Raw genomic sequence first — 27,205 nt, forward strand, 5'->3', positions numbered from 1 at the left:
AATATGATTTCATTCCTTCAAAGAATTTAAGAATCGAAACAGATGAACATGGAGGAACAGAGGAATAAAAGGGGCAAACCATAAAACAGATTCTTAACTATACAGAATAAACTGATGATTACTGGAGGGGAGGTGGGCAGGAGGATGGGCTAAAGGGGTGATGAGTTAAGGAGGGACACTTGTGATAAATACTGGGTGCTGTAAGTGATGAATCACTAAATTGTACACCTGAATCCAGTATTACACTGTATGTTAACTAGTTGAAATTTAAATAAAAACTTGGGGGGAGAAAAAGAGAGAGAGAGTGAGGGTCAAACCAAGAAACAGACTCTTAACTATAGAGAACAAACTGATGATCACCAGAGAGGAGTTGGGGAGGTGGATGGGTGAAATGAGTACACTTCCTGTGATGAGCACTGGGTGATGCGTGGAAATATTGAATCACTCCATTATACACCTGAAACTAGTATCATAATGTATATTAACTAAATGGAATTTAAGTGAAATTTGTTAAATTTTTACATTTATATAAACAAACAAACAAACATGAGGAACATACGGACAGATGCTAGGACCTAAAATAAAAAAGGACATGAACTGACCAAAAAAATAAATAAATAGGGCTCAAAAGTCAAAGTCAAAGGCAATTTAATGAAGAAAAAAGGTCAATTCAATTCTTGTGATTTATAGAAATTATAGTAGAGCTGAACTTATATGGATTACTTTGAACATACAGGATTTCTATAAATAGAAATTCTATTCGAGGCAGCTAACATGGAGAATGAATCTAGTCCTCAACTTTTCTGCAAGGGCCTTGTGATATTATGTGAAAGGATTTTTCTTTTTAATCAAAGATCTATATTCTGACCAGAATAAACTTCAGAATTTATGAGGGAGGATTATATATAAACATTCATAATTAAAACTTCCCTGAAAACACAAAAGAATAACAATGCATATCTTTGAACGTACAGAAAAAGGGGAAGAAAGGAAGGTAAAATAATTTCAACAAATCCTTAGAATGTTCACATTTGAGTATCATAAAATTTTATCTGAACATACAAATAAAAGTTTATAATAAAAATAAATGAGAAAATAAAGAAAAAGAAGAGAATGAGCAAGTATTTTTGAATTCCTGTACAAGGCTTCACATGTAGATAACAAAAGGTGACCCTGGAAAATTTCAAGACAAAAATATATTAATACATTAATATATTTATATATTAGTAAAACTATATATAACCTACAAGATCTTTGGTAGAGAGTTAGATTTGCAGCCATAGCATCTGGAATCACAACAAATTCACTTGACAGAACTGGCTCAGTTAGGCACTACTGTACCGCTTGGGCACCACAACCAGACAGTGACTGTCAGACTGATACCATGGACAATAGGCTTAGCACACTGCAGCTTGCATCACTACTACTACTGATTCTGACCCTTAAATGCTGTTGTCAAAACTACCCTATTTCCTTTGGAAACTAGATAAAAGAAACATCTTTTTTTTATTTTTCCTTCAAAATAAAAGAAAACACAAATTGGAAAATGTTTTCATAGTGACAAGCGAAGAAAACTTTCAAAGTTGATATACTTAATATTTTAAGAAAATATACAATCTCATTCTGGAAGAGAAAGTCTTAAGATGAAAGGAAACTAAGGACAGATGATAAACAGAATAAAAGTATTTAATAGCAGCAGAATGTCCATATATAATGGAGTAAGAAAGTACATAATTCACAGAATTTTAAAAAAATAATAATTTAATGGAGAGGCACCTGGGTGGCCCAGTCAGTTAAGTGACTAACTCTTGATTTCAACTCAGGTCATGATCTCAGGGTTGTGGGATGGAGCCTGTATCAGTCTTTGAGGTGGATGGGGAGCCTGCTTGAGTATCTCGCTCCCTCTTCATCTGCCCCCCATTCCACTTGTGCACACACACACTCTCTCTCTAAATAAATAAATAAATATTTTAAAAAGATTAATTAAGTAGAAACCATCTTGAGAACTCTTCCTAGTATGCAAAGGAAAATGACAAGAGGATGAAAACAGTGTGAAATGAGAGAACAGATCCAAAGGATAAAGAACAGAAAAGTTTTAAAGAAGAACAACAACAACAAAAAAATTCGAAAAACTATCATAAAATCTATAGTGCCCAAAATATTATTGAGTTGAAAAATATACCGAATATGTACATTAAAATTCTTTTCCTGTTTTTTAAAGAACAAATAATCATCTAGAAAAATCCTTCAATTTTTTTTTTCAAATTACAAGGATGATAAAAATTTGGACTGAAAAAGAGACTGCTTTTTTTCAAACTAGATAACTACTTCTGAGCATCACAAAATTTCAGAAGAAAATTAAGCAATCACTGCAGAATTTAGGAGCAAATTTTTTGACTTGAGAGTTCTGTATTCAGCCAAGCTCTCACTTATATGTGATGAACATAAATGATATACTTATCCATGCAGGGACTCACAAATATGTTACCAACACATAAATCTTTAGAAACTGCATGTAGCAGAACCCCAACAAGAAATTAATAAGATTTATAACTTGAGAAGACGTACCTGTGCAATAATTTTTTTGGCATGTTTTACATCATTCAGTTAAAGGCTAAAATCAGGAATCTAAATGTACAGTATGAAAGTGAATTACTGAAATGGAGACCAAACTTGACCTTGCTTTACTTCCACATTTGCTTTTATTACCTCCCTTTCACTGCCATTGTTTCTTTATCCTTGTCTATATCCCAGACATGAAATGTATTATTTAATTGCTTAAAACGTAGAAAATACTGTTTAAATACAGGCGCCCACAAACACACACACTCCTTCTCTTTCTTATCCCTGCATATCTACTTCATTCTTCCTTTCCCCATAAATCTCGCCATGAAGTCATCAAATAATAACTGCCACATCTCTCAGTTTATCTCACTGGGCGAGGCCATATGACTCCTTCTCAACCACAATTACAAGAATATGGAAAATGTTCTCTCATTAACATGTGTTAGTACACAGTCCTATCATGTCCTTTCATTAATGGTTGGGAAGACATTTTTCATACTGGTACAAACATGTCTTTTAATTTGTGCTTCCTCTGTGAACAGATAGATTTTTAAAAGATTTTATGTATTTATTTACTTATTTGAGAGAGAGCACGAATTGGAGAGAAGCATAGGGAGAGGGAAAGCAGACTCAGTGCTGAGCACAGAACCCAATCCTGGGCTCCATCCCAGGACGGACCAAGAGATCATGACCTTAGCTGAAATCAAGAGGCTGACACTCAACCACCTAAGTCACTAGGTGCCCCCTCTGCGGACAGAGTTTCCAAATTATATAAGGACATTGCAATCTGGGCACATATCCTAATAGATTTCCATTCTAAGCTTGGAAAAATGTTCCAAACACTTGAAGAATTATTGGAAATCACTGAAAACTATAAAACTTGATGAGTTCACCCATACTTATTTCATTTCTCTTACTTTTATATTTCTTAAACACAAATGAAAATATTTAAAGACTAATCTCAATGACCAAATTCTTATAATTTGATTACGAAATCAGTAACAAATTCTCTTATTATATACCAGATCCTGTCACACTTATCACATATTAATAAAAGATGATATAAAAGAGATTTTATTAAATTGTTTTTATTCAGTAGTTTAATTGGCCTTAAAAACCAACAAGAGTACAATAAATTCTTTTTGAGATCATCAAAATATGGATACATTTGTTTTATATTAAAGAAATTTCAGACACTAAAGTTTAAGCCTCTTTTCTATTATTGCAACCACACTGGAAATAAATATAAAATTTAAATGATATTCATGTAGATTTTAAATGTAAATAATAAAAATATTTTAATATGTTTCTTCAAGAGTCAGTAGTTACTAAATATGTATATTATTTTGTTGGCAAAAATAAAATACCCAAGTAGTATTTTCACGATTGCTAAGAAAAATCAAAACCATCTAATAATTTTGAGAAATGAACAGAGGTTGAGTTTGCTGCTATCCCTGGAACCCGTCATCAGGTGTGAGTGGATTTTCAGAAAGGACAAAAATGAGAATTAAGAAGTAAATATAGCCTAGGGGCACCTGGCTGGCTCAGTGGGTTAAAAGCCTCTGTCTTTGGCTCAGGTCATGATCCAGGGTCCTGGGATGGAGCCCTGCATGGGGCTCTCTGCTCAGCAGGGAGCCTGCTTCCTCCTCTCTCTCTCTGCCTACCCCTCTGCCTACTTGTGATCTCTGCCTGTCAAATAAATAAATAAAATCTTAAAAAAAAAGAAGTAAATATAGCTTATTATGTTTTCATAATACCCCTTCAAAGAGCATAGCCACTTTAAAAGATTCTTAGAGTCATTATCAAACTGTGTACATTTAGGGGCAAATACTCAACATTGAAATAGCCATATTTAGAAACAGTCTGGGTTTGTGTGTCTCTCTCTCCCTCCTTCCTTCTCCCCTCTCCCCATCCTAAAAAAGAAAAAGGAAGAAAAAAGATGAAATGCATCGCAAGAATTATATTCTTTAAAGAAAACTACCAGGGTGCATGGGTGGCTCAGTCAGTTGAGCGTAAGACCCTTGATTTTGGTTCAGTTCATGATCTCAGGGTTCTGAGGCAGGGCTCTGTGTTGGAGTCCACACTTGGCATGGAGCCTGCTTAAGATTCTCTCCCAGTCCCTCTCAAGTTAATTAATTAATTAACAATCATAATCCAATTAAAGTAGAGAAGTATAAATTTGCTTGTTCAAAACCTTTTTATATTTAAATCCTTGTATATGTGAAATATATTTAACACTGTGTTTGACTCTCCTTGGAAAAATAAGAGTAAGAAGTCTTTCATAAAACATAGGAGATCTTAAACTCTTGCTTCTTGGGTTTAGGGAAAAAAGTCTACTTGCCTACTATTCCTAATCTTCATAAATACATCCCCCCACAGCAAGACCTCAAGCAAACTGCTGCATCTTGCTTGCAGGCCACAGAAAGGACGGCATGGCCACAGCCTCATTTCATTCTTTCTCTCATTAGTTATAGAGAACATGAACTCATGTTATTTAACATTTTAGACTTCAAACTCTCAAGAGTAGGTTTAATTTACATCCATCACAATACTAACCACAGCTCTGGCACTGTATGTTTGAACAAAAGAAGAAAGAAGAAAAACAGGCCTGCAGGCAGGCAATCCTACATTTATTTATTAATGTACAATTTAGGTCAGATTGTTGACTATGTTACATAAATGTAACTCACATATTCCCAGAGAAATATGTTTAAAATTCATGGCCAATTGAAATCAGTTAAAAAAAATTAAAGAATTTAAAAAATCAAGCACTGACTTTTAAACTCCACACCATCTGTGTGTGGAAGGCTTTACCTCATATTAATTAATAATTGTGGCAATACATTTGTTTACATAAGAATGAGAGCTTTTAAGTCTATTTCATATACCAGTCATTCGTACAAAATATCACAGAGGAAATTACCCTCCCAAGGATTCTTTTTGTTTAAAGCAACAAAAACTACTGCGGTGCCTGGATGGCTCAGTACGTTAAGTGTCTGACTCAATTTCAGCTCAGGCCATGATCTCAGGATTGTGAGATGAAGCCCCATCTCAGGCTCTGTGCTAGGGGTGAGTAGCCTCCTTAAAATTCTCTCTCTCACTCTCCCTCTGCCCCTCCCCTACCCCCTCTCTTATAAATAAATAAATAAATAAATAAATAAATAAATAAAGCAACAAAACTAAGTAGAAAATAGCCTGAATGAAGGGATGTCAGAAAGCTCACATTATTACCACAAAGGTAACTGCAACAGGTTTTAGAAAGCAAAGGAAAGCAAGCCATACAGAAGAAGCCACTCCTAAAGTGACACCTGGGAAGTGTTTACTTAAGATACACTGCTACCCCTTCCACTGGGGATCACCAGCACCACAGGCATTCTTGACATCAGACACAACTGTACCGTTCTGCAGCCACACCCTTTATGGATTGAGTTCCAGTCTCTGCATCTATACTTACAAGACTCACAAGTCAATCCCATATAAAAGCACTGAATGGGGGGCGCCTGGGTGGCTCAGTGGGTTAAGCCGCTGCCTTCGGTTCAGGTCATGATCTCAGGGTCCTGGGACCGAGTCCCGCATCGGGCTCTCTGCTCAGTGGGGAGCCTGCTTCCCTCTCTCTTTCTCTGCCTGCCTCTCCATGTACTTGTGATTTCTCTCTGTCAAATAAATACATAAAATCTTTAAAAAAAAAAAAAAAAAGCACTGAATGGGAATAAGAAGGGTGGCATCCTGATCATAATCTGCGCCTTAGCCACCAGAGACAGAGGAGAGGGAATACTGGGCCTTTGGTGACACACATTCCTCAAAAACTTATACAATGGACGATTCCACTGACATAAGGTTTGTGATGCAAGGAATACTATTTAATAAATGCACAATACAGGCAATATTAATTGCTTATTTAAAATTACTTTTTCTAATTAACTTTGAAGATTAAGATACTGAACTTATTTTAGGTCTATAAGTAAGTCTCATAAAAATCAACTATTACATATGTGAGCAAAGATGTCTTCTTTGGCTGCTTTGTGAGAGTGAAAATGCTTTATTCCAAAGAAACAAGCAGCTGCCCCATTAAGGTATCAGCAGAACTGAATATATCCTGGGATAAAGTGTATTTAAACTATTAAATGCAAACATACCCTGTTGAATATTCTTTACATACTTTAGAGAAGGAATTAGATATGACACCATAGGAGACACCAATCATGCTCAATTCAAGAAAGTAAAATCGTACAATTTTTCAAACCATTCAAACATTATTTTATACTAATACTTAAAACACAGAAATTATATTACCATAAACACCTTTCTTTCTTAAGCCCAGACTGAAACAATTAAGTTCTACCAATCATCAGATGTTGTACGTATGTGGCACACTCAATTATGAAGATGTAGCAAGATGAAAACAGTAATTCAATAAAAGAAAAGTACACCAGCTAATACATTTGAAGATTTATAGTCGGTTTACTTCTGGTAATGTCAGAATAATGTGAAAATGGCAAATGGTAACTATCTCACAGATGGAGAGAGAGAATTAAGTCAGCAAATGTTTATATAACAAAATCATTTGTACTTACAACACTATTGCTAATATAAATTTCTGAAAGTTTTTGAATTGAAGGCTAAACCTTTTGAACTATTTCATATGTTTCCATTGATTAGTAACAGTAGGAAAAACTGGGAAAAAAAAACAAAAATGAAGATCATTCTCCCAACTTATAAAAACTAAGAATTTAAGATATATGAGGTTGGAGCCTCTTTCATTAATTTATTTTTTCCATCATCATTTCTTTTACTTTACTTCTCTCTAAAGTTACTTTTAAAAACTGTATTACTTAAAAATATGTTCCATATATAAGCATAAGATATATTTGAATTTTAAAATTGATATTTAAATTTAAAATGATATGCAAATTAAAATGAGTAAAATTTAAAATACTTAAAATGCCAAAGACAATCATATTTCAGCTCAAACATGAAATCAAATAAAACTTGCAAAGTGTTCTTAGATATATTTTTAGTTTTTCTGAAACTACTTTATAATTTCAGGTTTTCTCAAAGATAAAATTTATAAAAATTATTTAAAATAAAAATAATAATGAAACCCATACTATCCCGAGATAAATTTACATATATGCATCTGGGGCTGTGGTTTCTTAGTACTATTAATGTGCATTTTAATAGCACCATTTGGTGGACTGCACACAGAAATCATAAAATATTTTCACTGATTCAATTCTTCCCAAGAGATGAACTATATTATAGGCATTTTTTGTTTTTTCCTATGTACGATAATTTGACTTTTGAACATACACGTAAATCTCTTACAGTTGAATTCTCACCTTGCATAGTACAATCAGTGTATTCCCTTTCGCATTATAATTTTTTGAAAAATTAAGTGATTTTTATTTTATTTTAAAAAATCGAGATATAATTTTCATCCAGCAAAATGCACAAATCTTGGCTGAATGGTTTGATGAGTTTTGACAAATGCCAACAACCATGTAATCCACATCCCTATCCAGATACAGAATATTTCCAATGCCTCAACAAGTTCCCTATCCTCCTTTAGAGAAATGCTCTCCCTGCAGAGGAAATCCCACTTCCTCTACTCCAATGAAAAAGTTTTGCCTTCTAAACTTCTCAAAAATACAACTATGCAGTTAGTATGCATTTGTGTCTAGGTCCTATCAGTGTATTTTTAAGATTCATCTATACTACTGTGCGCATCAGTCTATTACTTAGTTTTACCATAAAACTGTATGATTATGCTACAATTTGCTGATCCATTCTCCTATTAATGGATATTGGGTTTCTTCCATTTCTTGACTGTTGGGAATAAAGCTGCTACTCACATTTCTGTACATGTCTTTTTACTGGTATAAGTTTTCATTTCTCCCAGCTAAAAACCTAGGAGTAAAATCACTGGAATACAGGGAGGTGGATATTTAAGCTTAGAAGAAACATCCAAACTGTTTTCCAAGATGGTTATAACCATCTTACAGTTTCATTAACAATGTCTGAGTGTTCCAGTTGCTCCATACTCTCACCAACATTTGGAATGCTCAGTGGTTTTAAGTTTAGCTATTCTAGAGAAAGAGTACAGTGGTATATCATTGTGGCTTTAATTTGTATTTTCCTGGTTAATACAATGCTGACCATATTTTCTTGTGTTTATTGGCTATTTATACTTCTCCCTTTGTGAGTAGTCTTTTCAGCTATTTTGAGTATTTTTCAGTTGAATTGTTTATGAGTCCTTTACATTCCTGACATAAGTTCACTGTCATATATGTGTATTGCTAAAATTTTCCCTCAGCCAGTGGCTTGGATATTCATTTGCTTAACAGTGTGTTTTAACAAGCAGTATTTTTGCTTCCCGAAGTTCAACTTATTATTTTCCTTTTATATAAACTTACTATTTTTTGTGTCCTGACTAAAAACTATTTACCTACCCCAGAGTACAAAATGTATGCTCCCGGTTTTTCCTACAAGCTAAATGGTTCTACTTTTTATGTTTATGTATTAATTAATTTTAATTAATTATTTTTTGTTTAAAATATGAATTAGAAGTCAACATACACGATGGAATACTATGAAGCCATCAAAAGAAATGAAATCTTGCCATTTGCGACAACATGGATGGAACTAGAGGGTATCATGCTTAGCGAAATAAGTCAAGCAGAGAAAGACAACTATCATATGATCTCCCTGATATGAGGAAGAGGTGATGCAACATGGGGGCTTAAGTGGGTAGGAGAAGAATAAATGAAACAAGATGGGATTGGGAGGGAGACAAACCATAAGTGACCCTTAATCTCACAAAGCAAACTGAAGGTTGCTGGGGGGAGGGGGGTTGGGAGAAGCGGGGTAGGGTTATGGACATTGGGGAGGGTATGTGTTATGGTGAGTGCTCTGAAGTGTGTAAACCTGGTGATTCACAGATCTGTACCCCTGGGGATAAAAATATATTATATGTTTATAAAAAATTAAAAATTAAAAAAAAAAGTCAACATTCATTTTCTTCTGTTTTGATATCCAATTGCTCAACCACCATTTGAACAGACTTTACTTGAAAACATTTTTTTAAAGTGATGTAAGGGGTAAAAAAAAAAGAAAATTTGAATAGCCCTAAGTTCATTAAAGAAATTGAATTCATAATTAAAAGCCTTTCCAGAAAGAAAACACTATATCCAAATAACTATATTGGTGAATTTAATCAAATATGTTAGGAGGAAATAGTATCAATCATTCACAAACATTTCTGGAAACTGATAAGGCAGTAACAACTTCACAAGAGCTTATAAGAATGTCTATGTTCATGTGTTAACCATTGTGCCTCATGAATGTAGATGGACAGAGTATTAGCAAATGAATTCAGCCATATGTAAAAATCATAACACAGAAGTAGCATTTACACCCAAATGAACACATTTGTTCCAAGATGTAAGAATACTTAATAATCCAGAAATCAATTAATGTAATTTATCAAACACAGAAAAAAGGAATAAACTCATAATCACCTTAAATGAAGGACTACTTTTGCAAAAGCTCAACATTACTTATGAAAGCAAACTGTTGGTAAAGTAAGGATAGGTAGAGCTTCCTCAATCTGATAAAGGGTATCTTGAAAAACATCTCAGTGAACAAGATACTTATTGGCAAAAACTCAGTCCTTTTTGTCCTATATTCCAGAAGAAGGAAAAGATATCTCTCTGTGCAAATTTTATTCAACTTTGTTCTGCAAGTCCTATCTAGTAAAAGGAAGACAATGACCTCAAAGGTATAAGGTTAGGAAGAAAAAAATAAAATTATCTTTATTCTCAGTTTCTATGTAGAAAATCCCAAGGACTCTACAAATGAACCATAAAAAATAACAAATAAATTTAGCAATGTCAAAGTATGGAAAAATCAATTGTATCTCTATTTAATACTAATGAGTAATTGGAAAAGAAAATTTTTAAATATCACGTGCAAAAATATGAAAACTATAAATGAATATAAAGATAGATGTATAAGATTTCCAAACTGTAAACTCTAAAGATAATTGTGAGCAAATGAAGATATAAATAAGGAGATATATGAAAATAATGGATTGAAAGTCTACATAGTGTTAAGATATCATTATCCCCCAACAGTTCTAATAAATCTATTGCAACCTCAATCAAAATTGTAGCAAGCATATTGGTAGAAAATGACAAGGTGACTCTAAGGAATTATATGAAAAAGCAAAGGACTAAGAATAACCAATACTACTTTGAAAAGAACAGTATTCGATGGCATATACTACCTAATTTCCAGATCCTTTATAAAGCTATAGTAATCTAGAAAGTGTAGTTCCAGCATATAAGGGTAGACAAAAGGCCAATGGAAAATAATAGAGGACAGAAATAGACCCAAACGGACAGAATCATTTGATTTACTATAAAGGCACCAAACAATTCAATGGGAAAAGAAATTCTGTTCACATTGATACACTTGAGACTGAAAAAATTAACTTGATGGTTTCATGGATATATTATAATCTCCTAACTCATAAAAATTTACCCTAAAAATAGACATGCTTTTACTCTGAACATTTAACCCTTATACATTAATATTCATTAATGAAAATATTGCTCTTTGGAACACAAGTTGAGCATGAAATACATGTAGTTCTCTTTTTAATCCCTTTTAATAACTATCCATTCATTTTAGCCCTCTTTCAGTATCATAATTTTGATTACCTTCATCTGGGGCAGAAAATCAAGCAAATCTCTAGTTTACTGCAACAGAAAAAGTGCTTATGATACATAAGAAGAGTCTTGACACATATCACCATAAAATGACGGTCAACTGTTGTTGTTGTTTCCTCCTAGTTTACTAGTCACAATACCAAACAAGACGTTATATAATAACAAGGATTATGCCTACCTTAACTTTGACATCATCCTATGTGGTACACAATAGTACTAGATCCATATTTGTTATATGAATGAGGATGTTTTTGTCATTCATGAAGAATGAAAGAATCTAGGTGTGTTTTTTCCCTCAGAAGTCTCTTAAGAGACCACCAGCACAATGTGGACTATGTGGATGCAATTTACATTACTGCATAAACTATTATACAAATCTGGTACTCCATAATCAATTTGTTTTGTTGTTATTACTCCCTGATATAACAAACTACATGCTCACGTATGAGCCAAATGAATCCAAATACACAATTCAGCTGTACTCTTAAAGAGTAAAAATAGTTTTATACACAATTAAGAAGTTAAAAAACATGTATTTTTAAAACAATATTCTGTAAACAAAAAAGGCTGTTTATGTCATCAAAGTCTGAACTACTCTGACTAGCCTGAATTCCACTCAGTCTTCCCATGACAGGCAGCTCAGCAATCAATAATGGGTCACAGGAGCTGAAGGTCAAGAATTCTACATCTTGAGGTCTTACATTTATTTCCAGTTCTTAGCCCCACTAGCTTGGATCTTATTTCTTATCTCTTACTTATTAAGTAGAAAATTTTTTTCACTGTATTTTTTCCAATGTATTAAATTTATACACACATAGAACTTCCCAGTTATAGTGTCTGAATGTGGTCAGGATAAAAATAATGCATTTCAATACAAAAATCAAACAAAGAATGGCATAAGATTGATATTAAGTTTTTGCATAGCCAGTTCTAACTATGTCCAACTTAGAGGTAAATATATTCTACCCATGTATGGATCTTTAATTCAATAAATCTCATTCATTTCCCAAAATTAACCTAATAATTTATGCTGTCTTTGCTTATTCAAAAGAAACAGAAGGACAAAGAAGTATTTCCAGAAAAGAGATGAACTACAAAAAGGAAAGGAAATAAATTTCTAATAATAATAGTTTTGAATCAGAGCTATTTTTTAAAAACCAGAATACGTATGGCAGCTATTTTTCTTCGGTGTCATGAAAGCTATTCAGTAAATTATCCTAGAGTAAACTATTGACAACATTATTCATTTAGAAATCCTAAATGAACTTTCTTGAATGTGTTTCAAAGTGAAGCAATCATGTGACACTCTGCATATCTCATGTTTGTGCCTTCTGCAGTCATAATGTCTATTACACAGACAGACACAGACAATTAAGTTCCCAGGAGAGTGTTGTTGGCACAAACTCGTAAAAGTTTTCTTAATGCTAAAAACATGAAACAACAGACTAAACAGCAGCCAAGAAGAGGAAATCATGACCGTTGGCAGTACATTGTCACTCACCTTTCTCTAGTGAATTAATCCGCCGTGAACATTAGGAATAGCTTCCTTCATGTCAGAAGCAAAACCATTAGATCACCATCCAGAGAATGGACAGGAATTATATAAACCTCTAGGAACTCTAATGCCAAGGTAATTATAATCTTCAGTAACTAAATGGCTCAAGAGTTTTACTCATCTTCTGTTTTAACTGATGGACATCTGTCTGTTAAATCTGTGGGCCCCATGTGGCTATTCAAAATACCGACAAATGCAGGGTAATAGAAATGAGCAAAACTAAGTTTAAATGACAAGGAAGTTTGGTTGCTACCAGAAATAAGGGTAGATAATAAAGAGCAATGACATATATTGATAATAAAGAAATATTTGGTTTCACTTAGTTATTCTTTGCTCATCTATCTTCTCATTTGCATGGCTTCTGACATTATAATAGGTCTTTACCAGCTGGTGTGTATGACTGATGTAGTAGCTTTCTCACCAGTTTGCCTTAGTCTTCCCTTTTGGCCCTTCAACCTACCTTCCTTGTCAAAAGCAAGAAAATCTTCTAATAATAGTACTATGAGTAAGTCATTTCAAAAGAAGGGGCTTCACACTTCATATTCAGCAGCCATGTTTCTCCTGCACTGACCAAGGCATCCTTTATAGTCCCCTCAGCTCCAGTAAACTTCAGAGAATGTACTTCTTGATTATAGGCCTCTGACCTCCCCCTTTTTAGGTCACTTATTAAAAAAACAAACAAACAAAAATCTTGTGATTTTAAATTATTTCTCTGTTCCACTGAAATGCAAATGTTCCCCCAGCCTCTTGCTAGGATTACAGCCCATGAATGTCTTTCCCAGACTACAAAGCCATCCCTTTGAAATTGAAATCAGCAAGATGACGGGTCCCCTATATCTCACTCTGTGGGAGGGTAGGAGCCTCACTTTGCTAAGTACTGATTACCAAACACGAACCACATTGACCAATCTCCCTTCTAAAGCCCTCCAGTTCTTTCCTACTAGCTTAACCCAGTGCTTAAAAACCATTACAAACACTTCCATCTTTTGTTTCAGTGGGGTTGAGTTAGGTCCCTCTCCACCATTGCAGTAGTCTCAACCCCTACTGCAGTAATCTTGAGTAAAGTCTTCTTGCCTTTTTAACTTTTTAACTCCATTGGATGCAGTTTCTTTTTGACAGCACTTACTCTGAGCAGCTTCTTATGCCTCTTGGTGTGTCTTCCCCAGTCTCCCTTCTTCGAGAACCTAATTATTCTGCAAGACCTAGATTAAATGTATTTTATGTGAGTACAGTTAGCTGAATTGAAATTACAAAGGAATTGGGGAGAGACAGTTTATTTTATACTACTGTGTACTGCCCAAAAATGTAAAACAGAATCAGCAACCTCGCCCTACTAGAATTAGACATTCTCTCTTAGAATATTCAGTATCTTTAATGAGAGACTGGAAGAATACAGAAAGACATTCTCTCTTTCCTAGCAGTTATCAGGACATTTCTCAGGTTTCCGATCTTCAAATGTTCACTTAGAAGAGGACTTCCACTTAGAAAGAAAAAAAAAAAAAAAAAAGAATTAGAACACTGTGAAATTTGTCTTGCTGAAACATTTTTCAGTTACTTAAAAGACGAAGAAGACTATCATCTTCTCTCTCACCAGGCAACTTCCCTTCAAATGACTTTGTAATGTCACTGAATATAGAACTCTGCTGAGCAGGGAATAGAAACATTGATGTCTGTGGAAAAGTGCTAAAGAACTCCTTGACATTTTGTGTCTGGCACCGTAAGGAAGTTTACTTATGAGAAAAGTTTATTGTGATGCTCATCAGGCATCGAATGTTCTATTTTTCCCCATACAAAAATGTATAATTATGTGCAGCAGCATATATGTACATCTGAGAAGAAAAAATAACACAGTGGGAAATGAGGGCAAGCATGAGAGAGGGGTTATTCGTTGTTTATCCTTTCATCCTGAGGCTTGACAGAGCAAAAAGATTAAATGGAAACAAACAAACAAACAAAAAAAACATGATGACCACAAATCTGTAAATCAGCAGTTGAAAAAGAATATTAAAATCCTATTAAAAAGAGTTTCCTCGACTCCTTTAACACTCAACATGCAATCTGTTTTCATGTTGTTTGAATCTAACAAGATTTATCCCAAATCGCCCACTCTGCAGAGCCATTATGACTTTGCCCCCCACCCCCATCTCTCAACTGGACTCCTGCAATAATTTCAGAAGTGGCATTCCGGCTTCCCCTTTTTCCTTCTGAAAACTATTTGCTACCTGGCAGTGAAAACCACCTCGGTGAAATGGCATCATGCTTTCAGCAAAAGACAAAGCATGTCACTCCCCTGCTCAATAACCTTCAAATCTGTCTAAAAAAACCTCAACACTTGACCATGGGGTAAAAGGCACTATATGACCTTCCCTATATCTCTCTCTCCAAAATTACTGCCTTTCATTTTTCCCATTAGACTCCCTATTCAGGCCATACTGGACTTACTGCTATTCCTCAAAAGCAACTGCCCAGAATATCCATCCTAGAGACTTCCACAGGATTCACTCCCTTACTTCATTCAGGGTTCTGATCAAATATCTCCATTTTAGAGTCTTCTAGAATCCCTCCTTGAAATAGATCATTTTTTTCTCTCCATGTCACCTAACATATAATTTTATGTTACTGTCTTTACAGCAAAATTTCCTCCTCAAATAATCGTATGAAAACAATAATCAGATTGCGTCGCTTCATAGCCACCACCCTCCCGCACCCAAAGGCTGCTTCTCATTGCACTAAGGAAAAAAAGCCACAATGGTTTCCGTGGAATAAGAATTCATTAGTAAGGACTCTTCCCATAACTGTGAACTACTGATCACACCCATTCTATCTACTCAGTTATTCCTTTCTGGATATTCTGATATTCTTGCCTGTTTTGAAAATACAAAGCTAGTTCCTGTTTTAGAGTCATCGCACTCATTGTCCCCTGCATGGGAACACCAATTCTCTATTCAGGCCTTAATCACAGTATCAAAATGCCACTTCATAGAACTCTCCATTGCCTTACCTTGTTAATTTTTCATGGCATTTATAACTACTTATATGTTTACTCACTAATTTTATTTGCTGATTTCTACATATCTCAGTAAAATGAGAGTAAGAACTTTGGCTCTCTGGGTCATCACTATATCTTTGACTCTTAGGAACAATGCCTGCCATGTAATAGGATACAGTAAATATGTTGAATAAACAAATTATATGTATACTTACAGGCAATTTTCTTTAAGTGCCACACATGACTCTCAGGAACACATCAATTTCCTTAGAAATATGTCCCTTTTGAAAATTTATGTTTTTTTTTAAATATGTGCAATCATCTGATTTATTAAGACAATACAATTAAGACAATACAATTGTATTTAAGACAATACAAAGTATCCAAACAACATCAAAAGTATATTTAACCAAACTCAGCTCATAACAGAAAAACGAGTAAAAAGAATAATTCTGCTATAGCATATTGCTAACAGGAACTGGCAACAGAAAAAGTTGGTAAAGGGAGGCATTCTTTTAAGAATTAGAACCGAGGGATTCCATAATCATCTGGCATCTGATCAATGTTGTACCTATGGTTAGAAATACATGATGGGAACTCTGGGGAACTTCTGAAACCTTCATTTAAGGTCCCAGTCAACTGTGACCACAATGTAGCGCTCGTGCTGAGTTACTCTCTGAACTAAGCAGTCATCTGCATAGGTTCCCATGTGTGTGCATGGTAATAGTTCAAATCCTGGATCTTTGGCAATCCTTAGAACCACTCAATAATTTTGCCCCAGTTTCACAATTTCAGCCATTACACAGTTATACAAGGGATATACACTTGGCACAAAGACAGTCCATCATTGGGGTACCTGGGTGGCTCAGTGGGTTAAGCCTCTGCTTTTGGCCCAGGTCATGATCTCAGAGAAAAAAATGAAACAAGATCTCAGGGTCTTGGGATTGAGCCCCACGTCAGGTTCTCTGCTCGGCAGGAAGACTGCTTCTCCCTCTCTCTCTGCCTGCCTCTCTGCCTACTTGTGATCTCTCGCTCTGTCAAATAAATAAATAAAATCTTAAAAAAAAAAAATACAGTCCATCATTGGCTCTACTAAGTCAAGTTTGGCTTTAATGGAAAAGGTGATAAAGTTGGTATCAATCAGAATGTGGTAAGGTAGGCCCACTTGTGTGTTATATTGGAAGAATAACCAGGAAAGATGTTGGGGGATTTCTCTTTCCTTGAGTGCAGTGGGATCTTTCTTTTCTTTCCTTTTTTTTTTTTTAATTAACATATAATGTATTGTTTATTTCAGGGGTACAGATCTGTGAATCATTAGTCTTACACAATACACAACACTCACAATAGCACATACTTTCCCCAATGTCTATCACCCAGCCACCCTATCCTCCGCCCACCACCCCCAGCCGCCCTCAGTTTGCTTCCTGAGATTAACAGTCTCTTATGGTTTGTCTCCCTCCCTGGTCCCATCTTGTTTCACTTTTTTCTCCCTTCCCTCCCACTAACCCCTGCCCTGCCTCTCAAATTCCTTATATCAGAGAGATTATATGATAATTGTCCTCTGATTGACTTATTTCACTTAGCATAATACCTTCTGGTTCCATTCATGTCTTGCAAATGGCAAGATTTTTTTGATGGCTGCATTATATATATATATATATATATATGTATATATGTATATATATGTATATATATAAAATATCTTCTTTATCCATTCGTCTGTTGATGGATATATAGGTTCTTTCCATAGTTTGGCTAATGTGGACATTGCTGCTATAAACATTGGGGTGCACATGCCCCTTGAGATCACTACATTCATACCTTTAGGGTAAATACCCAGTAGTGCAATTGCTGGGTCGTAGGGTATCTCTATTTCCTACTTTTTAAGAAAACTCCATACTGCTTTCCAGAGTGGCTGCACCAGCTTGCATTCACACCAACAATGTAGGAGGGATCCCCTTTCTCTCCATCCTTGCCAACACCTGCCATTTCCTGACTGGTTAATTCTATCCTTCTGCTTAAGCCCCTGATCTTGGAGTCAAAGCATTCGCTTCTTGGTCACATACTTTCTTGCTTTCTTTTGCTTCCCCATGTTCACACCATACTCTTGTTTCGTGTGTGTGTGTGTGTGTGTGTGTGTGTGTGTGTGTGTTTTGTTGTTGTTGTTTTTATGTTGTAGAGAAATTTGACTTAGCTCTTCCCTTGGGCAATTCAATTTGTCATATTTGATTAAAGAAACCATAGATAACATAGCTTCAATTTAAAGAAATGATCCCCATGATCCAGGACATTTCCTTTTTCAGTAATGTTTTAAGGTACTAGTATAAAGAAGGCAGAACAAATAGTATCCATAAGATTCTTTCTTTCTTTCTTTCTTTCTTTCTTTCTTTCTTTCTTTCTTTCTTTCTTTAAGATTTTGTTTATTTATTTGACAGACACAGATCACAGGCAGGAAGAGAGGCAGGCAGAGAGAGAGAGGGGGAAGCAGGCTCCCTGCTGAGCAGAGAACCCAATGCTGGGCTTGAACCCAGGACCCTGGGATCATGACTTGAGCTGAAGGCAGAGGCTTTAACTCACTGAGCCACCCACGTGCCCCCATAAGATTCTTCGTATTCAAATGTTTTTCTTTTTTCCTGCTCTGTTGCCTAATAAAATATTTAACTATTTACTTAGTACCTGAATCTCTAACTTAGACCTCTTTACTAGGCTTCAGTTTCCTATAGTACATATCCATTTGACTCTGCTACCTAAAATCAACAAATGAAAAGGGAACATACTATCTTTTCTGTTCCCATCCTAACGCCTCCTCCTGTATTCCCTCTTTCCTGCTTTTTCCTCCCACCTCATTATAGTTTTTACCAGCAACCCAGCTGCCGAAGCAAGACATATAAGAAATCCTCAATTCTATTCAGCTGCCCCACTGTAGTTTTTAAGATTTTATTTATTTTAGAAAGACAGAGAGAGAGGGTATGTGAGCAGGTAGAGGAACAGGGAGGGAGAGAGAAGGAATCTCAAGCAGACTCTATGCTGAGTGTGGAGCCCAGCGTGGGGCTCAATTTCACCACCCTAAGCTCATGACCTGAGCTGAAACCAAGAGTCAGATGCTCAACCAACCAAGCCACCTGGTGCCCTGCACTGTATGTTTTTCTATACAACTTCAATCCTTCAAAGATGCAATCCAGAATTAGAAATCTGAACAAAATACGTGAAACAATTATTTTCATTTGTTGAACAACCGGCAGTTAGTTTAGTGCTCTGAGAGAAGTAAAACAAATGAGATAAGTCCTTCCAATTAGTCCGGTTTTCTGACTTAACTCAAGGTGCTTCCTATACCTTGGTGCACAGAGGACCCAGGAGCAAAGCACAGTGGTCTAGCTGACCACAGGCACATAGATAAGATTTTACAGAAGTTGAAATAATTGGATTTGCAAGGCTGAATAACAGAGGGAAGGAAAATAAACAGAGAAAGAACTCCACAAATCTACATGTGGGTCTTCTTAAATACCTTGCTGAATAAGAATCTGGGCATACTCCAGGAGGATAGGAAAAAAAAAAAAAAAAACAAAACACCAAGGAAAGAACAAATAAAACCATGAACTAAGAAACTGTAGCTTACACAGAGCTGAGCAATATTTTAGCATCAACCATCAAGTAATATTTAGCATCAACCATCAATTAATCATCCAAGGAAATCAACTGAGATCCAGGAATGACCATAACTTAAGGTATAAAGTGAAGTGCTATACCAGTCATAGATTATAGATTATGGATATCTACCTAACCAAGCATCATAAATAAGTCTGTAAGAATAAAAATATCCACAAGTAACTGCCTGCTTAAACAAACTAACATTCTTTAAAGGAAGGTCCAGATATCCAAAAACATAACACTCAAAATGTACAAACCCAATAAAAAATTACTGGACATAAAGAAATAAGAAAATATGATCTGTAAGCAGTAGATAAATCACAAAGAGAAAGATAGCCAGAAGTAACTGGGATGATAGAGAGCAGATAATATTTAAAACAGTTATTATGGAGATGTTAAAATATTTAAACATAGACACAAACAAGACACAATGAGAAGGAAAATAAAAAAAATAAGAGAAATGGAACTTCTACAATGAAAGTACAGTATCTGAAATTTAAATACACACTAGGTATAACTAATAGCAGTCTAGACACTGAAGAAGAAAAGATTAGTGAACTTGATGAATCCTACCTATAATGAAGCACAGAAATATTGGACTCTTAGATTGAGTAGGTAAGGAGATAAAGTATTTCTGGTGAGTATGACTTCCAAATTGTTCAGCTATGATAAAGATATTAACCCTTACACCTGAGAATCTCAACAAATCACAAGCAGAATGAACACAAAGACAAATTCGAGGACATAATAATCACATTCTTAAAACAAGCAAGAAAGGAAAACATTTAAAATCAGCCAAAGTTAAAGACGTTTAATACGTAGATGTTCTCCAGAGAACAATAACATCTCCTTTTTTTAAATCTCAAGCAAATGTCCTTCATAGAAAATAATAACCAGATGGGGTGCCTGGGTGGCTCAGTGGGTTAAAGCCTCTGCCTTTGGCTCGGGTCATGATCCCAGGGCCCTGGGATCGGGCCCCACATGGGGCTCTCTGCTCAGTGGGGAGCCTGTTCCACCCCCCTCCGCCTGCCTCTCTGCCTACTTGTGATCTGTCAAAAAAAATAAAATATTAAAAAAAAAAAGAAAAAGAAAAAAAAGAAAATAATAACCAGAGAACAAGCAGGAAAGGAAGTGCAGGGAATTATAGTTCTAAATGTTTCCTCTGACGTGGCACTTGATCCCAGAACCCTGAGATCATGACCTGAGCTGAAATCAAGAGTCAGATGCTGAGTGTGGAGGCCAACGTGGGGCTCAATCTCACCACCCTAAGGGGCACCCCCAAGGGGAAGGCATTTATCTGAGGAATTAAATCCAAGGCTTTCATTATCTTGATGAGCAATTTTAAAATTCCCCAAAAGAAAAATGTTCTCTTGAATTCAGAAGGCTTTTTAGACCTACAGTCTAAATTATTATCTGATAAGCATTTGCAGATGTTTGTATAATCAGTGAACAAATACAACTACCTTTGGATTTAAACACAACTATCTTCGCATTAAAAAAATAAACCTATTTTTTTTTAACTTCCTCTAAAGTCCCTTCAGTGGCATCCCATGCCCAGAGGACAAGTTCCAAGTTCAGTTTTTGTCCTCACTTTATGCCTATTCCATTTTACTCCCTGTTATTTTGTTTCTGACACTCCATTTAGTTGAAACAACATTTTTTTTTTACTTTCTTCTTTCCACACAGAATGGCCCCTCACTAAATTAGAAGACTCTTGCTAAATGTATCCAGAGTATCCTGTGCTCCTTCTATCAAAATATTTGCTTCACTTTCACTGTTTACTGAAATTCCTTTCTTTCTCTGAGTCAGATTTACTATGAAGCAAGTGAATCTTAAGCTTCCAGGTTCCTCACTTCAGGCAGCCACATTTAAGGCCCTGGTTATTAAGTACTGACAAAAATTATTTAAAATTAGTCTCTGCACATGAAATGTCACATCTAAATTTTTGTAGTTGATATAGGAAATAATCTTAGGGTTTTTAATAAATTTAACAACTCTAAATTGTATCTGATATTACCAATAATGAGTACAAAAGCCAAAAGAAACATTAGTGAACTACATTAAAAAGGCAATCTTGCTAAAGCAAAAACTGAACTGCATGTTTTTTAGATATCATCTTTTAAGAATAAATTCATTGTTTGAAAGTTAAGCACAACTCAAATCATTGTGGCAAAGCAATATTTACACTAGAAAACCCTTACCTCTTTTAGGCACTCAGTAATAAAAAAGGAAGTAACAGATATTACTCAGTTCCACTATAAATTAGAAGACATTTTGCAGGGTTGTGGGCTATGTGCTCTTCTGTCCAAATCTCCAGCGACTTCTCTAAAAATAACCACCAGTTTTCTTTAGAAGAACTACTGGGGTATTTATGTAAGACTCAGCATTATGTGCAAACAAAGGAGAGGCACTTGGTATAACCATTAAAATATAGAGCCTGCTTATTCTGTAACTGGAAAATGGGGGATACCTGAGGGAAAGTAATTCAACAGGAGGTCTTGGGATGGTAATCAATTCTATTTTGATCGAAGGTTTAAATACAGCTGACTCTGGCCACATGAATTAACCATCTCTCCCAACCTGTTATCTCAAATCAAGTACTGATATCGTAGGTTACTAATCAGGTTATGAATTCCAATTTAAATTAGAAGATAAATTTTTGTTTTCCTACCAATTCTTACCATAACCCCCATTTTAAAGAAGCTTATAACAACTGAGATCAGGCTGAGAGTTTTGGATCCTGACACCATTGAGAAACAAGCAAAAATCAGAAAGGCAGTAAGGAAAAATCAACCAAAAGCAATACATAATAAAATCTTGGTCTTTTTTTTGCTGAAAATAGACAATATATCCCTCCTTCTGAGTCATTACACCCATTAAGGATAATCTTAGGTACAGCAGATCAATAAATGTTTGATGAAATAAATACTTTAAAAAAGTTATATTTTAAGATTTATTGAGACCTCAGCTCATTTTACAACTATAAAATGAAGGTTTGAGTCAGATCATGCTGAGATTCACCCTACTGTTAAAAATTTGATAGAATCTTGTATAATGTAATATGTTCACAATGTACAATGTATCAAAGTTGAGATAAATGGATTATAAAAAATGTAGAGCACAAATATGCAGATGTGATTTTTAAGTTCTGACACACATGTATGTGGCTCCATTTCTGTCTGCAAACTACAAATTTTATCTGGCATATTCTCAAGCTTTTATGATAAAAAATATAAATCTAAAAAATAAAAAATTCAATTTACTTGAGACCAAAATTCTAGATACTCATATGTATGTGTTTTTAACATATAAGTTTTCAAGATTTTTTGAATATGTTGAAACTATATAAATGGCAACTGAAATATTTTAATCTCTCAGAATAAGAAATAGGATAAAATATCAAATAGTCAGAAATACATAGTATTTTAAGAGGAATGATGTTCAAGATTAAATAATAACATTCAAAGAGTAACAGGCCCTTTTTCAAGGTTTTATGATACTCAAAATGAGAACATACAAAAACAAAACAAAAAGACTACTTGGAATAAGTTGACAGTATGTTTCCTTCAAGATTAATCATAGTGCAGAACAGACCAAATACATCCATTTATTGAAGAAGTTGTACAATCAAAACTTTTAAGAACTGACAACTGTCTTGGTGTCCTGAGTCACCTTAGTCCCTGAGAGGAACGATCTCTCCTTCTCACTAAATCACACCAGATTATGTGACAAGGCATATGATGTGTTATTGGCCACATGCTGACTGAGCAGCTGTACAAAATGAATTAAAACCAAATTGTGAAAACATCTAGAACTGCAAACTTTTTAGAATGTTAAATGAAAATAAAAAGCTGTTTACACGGATTACACAATCAAATGAAGTAGTGAATTGAACATATTTAAAATTACTATTTTGTAAGTCATCTTTAAATGATAAGTTAGGTTTCACTATGAACATACTGGAATATATAGATTCTTAGGTAATGGCCATAACTTTACCAAAAAATTGTGAAAATATGTGATGGCAGCATGAATAAAAATGTTATGGAGAAGGATTCAGTAGAATATGACTCTGAATTACTCAGTAAGAGTTAAATAATATCCAGGTTTCAAAGGTTATTACAGAAGGGAATCAACTGGTATCAAGGGATATTAGTGGCATAAATTCTAAATATTAAAAACATGTATCATTCTTTCATATTCACAGCAATTATTTATTTACTACCTCTCAATGCCAAATTTACCCTTCAATACATGCTCTGTGATAATGCACATAATTCCTTTAAAAATTTATTTTACAAGTGAGCACAATGTTAAACTTTCTCAGTAGAGGTTGTTAGAGGGACACTGCAAGAGAAAGGAGCACTCCTTCCATTTCCAGAGGTGCACTTTTGGTCCATGACATGGGTGTCAGAAACGTTCTGGCTACATGAGTGATCTCCTGGTACCACTGCAGCCTTGGCTTGGGCTGGTAATCACAGTGCTGCAGCTATCTCAACATAAACACAACTTTTACATACACCAGAGCCCCACCTTTCTCTGGTCACCTATCTTAAGGCCCCAGTGGTTTGTCTCCCAGGGCTCTCCTAATGCTACAGCCCTGTGAATGCCACGGACCTCCCAACACAAACACCAGGCCTTTTTGGCTTTCTGTTCACACTGATGCCTCACTCCTTCTATATGCCTGTGTACCTGGCCACACTGGTGATGGCTCACCTGTGTCCCTCCTGTATTCTGGAGGGTTGTTTCCTGCTTGTCCAAAAACTATGGATGGGGCCAGGCAAGCCAGTGAACTTCCTTCTGCCCAGTGGCCTGCAAGTACACCTTCCTACAGATATCTGAACCCTAGTCCAGGAGTGGCCCACCCTTCTAAGTATGACTTACCCTAAATCGTCTTCCCTCAATTCTAAGATGTCACATTTCTCGTAAATCATAATCACTTGTATGTTAAGTCATTTCTCCCACTAAACTTTCCCTGATCATATCACTTTATAGTTTATGTCTCTTGATTTGATTCAGACTGCTATAAAATTGGTATCGGGAGTGGTCCCAGAAGACAGGCCTTTAAAGATAGCATTTGGGAGTTAGTTTTGTCCTTGAGCTTGATTACAATGCCGGCTCCTTCCCAATGAGAAATGGAATGCTAGTGACCCATGGCCCGCAGTGGAATCACAAAATGTAACCTGTGGTTGAGTGTGATAAAACATCGAATGAAGCATGGGGAGTTCATGTGGCTGCTGCGCTGGACTATTTTGCTGGTAATGATGATATAAGTACCATAATGCAGCAGAGATTCTTTTGAGTGGAAGTATCTTGCTCTCTGTTTTCTGAAAAGATGAGCCTTTTGTGCTTAAAAAATACAGTGATAGCCTCATTTGTAGAAGATGCTTTGGAAGGTTATGCTCATTTTACTCAGGGTGCCACCAGACACATAACTAATGGCCCCACATCAGCATGCTCTAGGGCATTAGATATGCCTGTAACTCAGGAGGAAATAATTTACAAATAAAATGACTACAAGAATTTCCTAATATATTTTGGCAGAAAACTGAACATGTGTGGGATGGATACTATGGCTGTTAGACCACAGAGGGAATACCAAAACAGTAGATAGACCTGAGTTAACTGATATGGGTGCACGTTCTAGAAATTTTAGATTTAATATCACATATATTATATTTTAAATATTTCTGAATTATTTTCTTTTGTTCCCCTGAGACTCTAATTACAAGCTTAGAATTTCTTCCTCCTCCACTTATTCCTATTTTTATCCTAACCATTTGCTGTGTTCCAATTAGAATATTTACTACTGACTTACTCCAGTTTGCTAATCTATTTTGTCCAGTTTATTACTAAACCTCTATTGAATTCTCTATTTCTATTAGTTTTTCAGAATTCTAAATTTTCTATTTGATTTTATCTAGATGACAATTTTTTATTTTAATGACCATATGTAACTTTTGACATATTTCAGACTTAAATCAATTAATAGTAATTTCAATAACCTTATTATCTTTAGGTCTACGTTTATTATTTTTATTTTCCCTCTTAACCAGATATTTTAAGAGTGGACATTGACTATGAAAAACTTAAACCAAATTTTATAGAGGCTTTGGATGATGTCTTTTTTCCAAAATAAGCTTCTCCCTCTTCTCTTACAGACAGATACAATAAGGTCATATTAAAGTTACTTGTTCAAAACTGCATTGCAGTTTATTTTTATTTAAAGGCTCATCTACCTGGAATTCATGTCCATTATTAGGATGTACTTCTCCAGAAGCACAGCCGAAAAGTATGGGTTACTTGTGTGTCATAGACTTCAATTTTTATCTCCTCAGAATAGTGAGACTCATTCTTCCCCTGTATAAGTCTTAGAGATAAACCACTGAGTCTCTCTTACCACTGGTATGGTATCTTAGCTCCGAAATTTTTAAGTTTCTTGTTACTCAAGTCTCAACTTTTTTTTTCTAGCACTGTAAATAAAATCAGCTATCTTCTCACATTCTTGGCAAATTGTGGGATTTTTGGTCTTTGTTCAATATCACTAATTGGCAAATATCCCCTCAAATAGAAAATGCCTTCATGGTTTTTGGTTCAACTCTGTAGTTAATTTTTTTCTGGGATCCTACCTTCAAATTATGATTGCTGTGAAAGACCTTTCATTTTTTCAAATGTTTAAAAAAAATGTTTTGACCAGATTTAGTCTTGTCGTTTTTGTTCTAGGTTGAAATGTTCATCTCCCATAAGCTACTCTGTATGAAACAAAAAAATCTTACTTATTTATATATATTTTTTATCTAAATTCAATGACAGTAGACACAATGTCTACACTTTTACTTTTTTTAATAGGAAGTATCTTGGTACTCTGCATCAGAATTTAATTGTATGCGTCAGAGAGGGCAAAAGTAGACATAAAGAAAGAAAATAGAACATGGATATAATATAATTCCAAGTGGCTTTGTATGAGGTTGTATCCTGGGAATGGGCAGAAGTGACAATCAGAAACTTTTTAATTGTCCAGGTGTATTGCTAAGAATGTTGCCCACTAGGAATCATAAAAATCATTTTCTGAAGGTCTCTGTACCAGGAACATCTGTTCTTCTAAACAACTGTTAAGAAAAATCTGATGTTATGACTATTGTACTTCTCTTAATTAATTGTTTGTTTCTGATTTGGCTACTCAGGAATTCAGAAATAAATAACAGCCTCTTTTTAGTTATTCAGTTGTGCTTGTTGGGTTTGCAATTAGCTTTATTTTTGCTTTCCAACTAGTTTTTCTCTTTGCTAGCATAGATAACATCTCCTCTACATGATTAAACTCATAAATTTTGGTAGGTTCCTTCAAATTTTTCTTTTGGTCTGAAGCAAAAAAAAACATTAATACATACATGATATTAAAATCAAAGACAAAGAGAACAAAGGCCTCTTTCTCCTCCTGACTTAGGTATTTTTATAAACCACAGGCATAATTTATGTAAGGTAATTTCAATACGTAGCACAAAATTCAACTATAATAGCCTGAATGAGTAAAGAATTTACTGTTTCACATTAGAAGTAGCCCAGAGTCTATGAATTTCCAAAGTTGTACTTCTTGGTGCATCTATATTGTCAAGGCATCAGTTCAGCCACTATTCTCCTGTCTGTCTTCTCCTTAATTCATGATGCCTACATATCCCCTACCCATGTATATCTCCTCAATGGTATCAAAAGACAGAAAGG

The 27,205-nt window shown here is 35.1% G+C and overlaps 1 pseudogene; it reads right to left on the minus strand.

Moving 5' to 3' along the window:
* Nucleotides 1-16,360: 16,360 nt before the first annotated feature.
* On the minus strand, nt 16,361-17,930 carry LOC116573992 (annotated as a pseudogene).
* Nucleotides 17,931-27,205: the final 9,275 nt, after the last annotated feature.

Source organism: Mustela erminea, chromosome 15 (assembly GCF_009829155.1).
Source record: "Mustela erminea isolate mMusErm1 chromosome 15, mMusErm1.Pri, whole genome shotgun sequence".
Taxonomy (NCBI): Eukaryota; Metazoa; Chordata; class Mammalia; order Carnivora; family Mustelidae; genus Mustela; species Mustela erminea.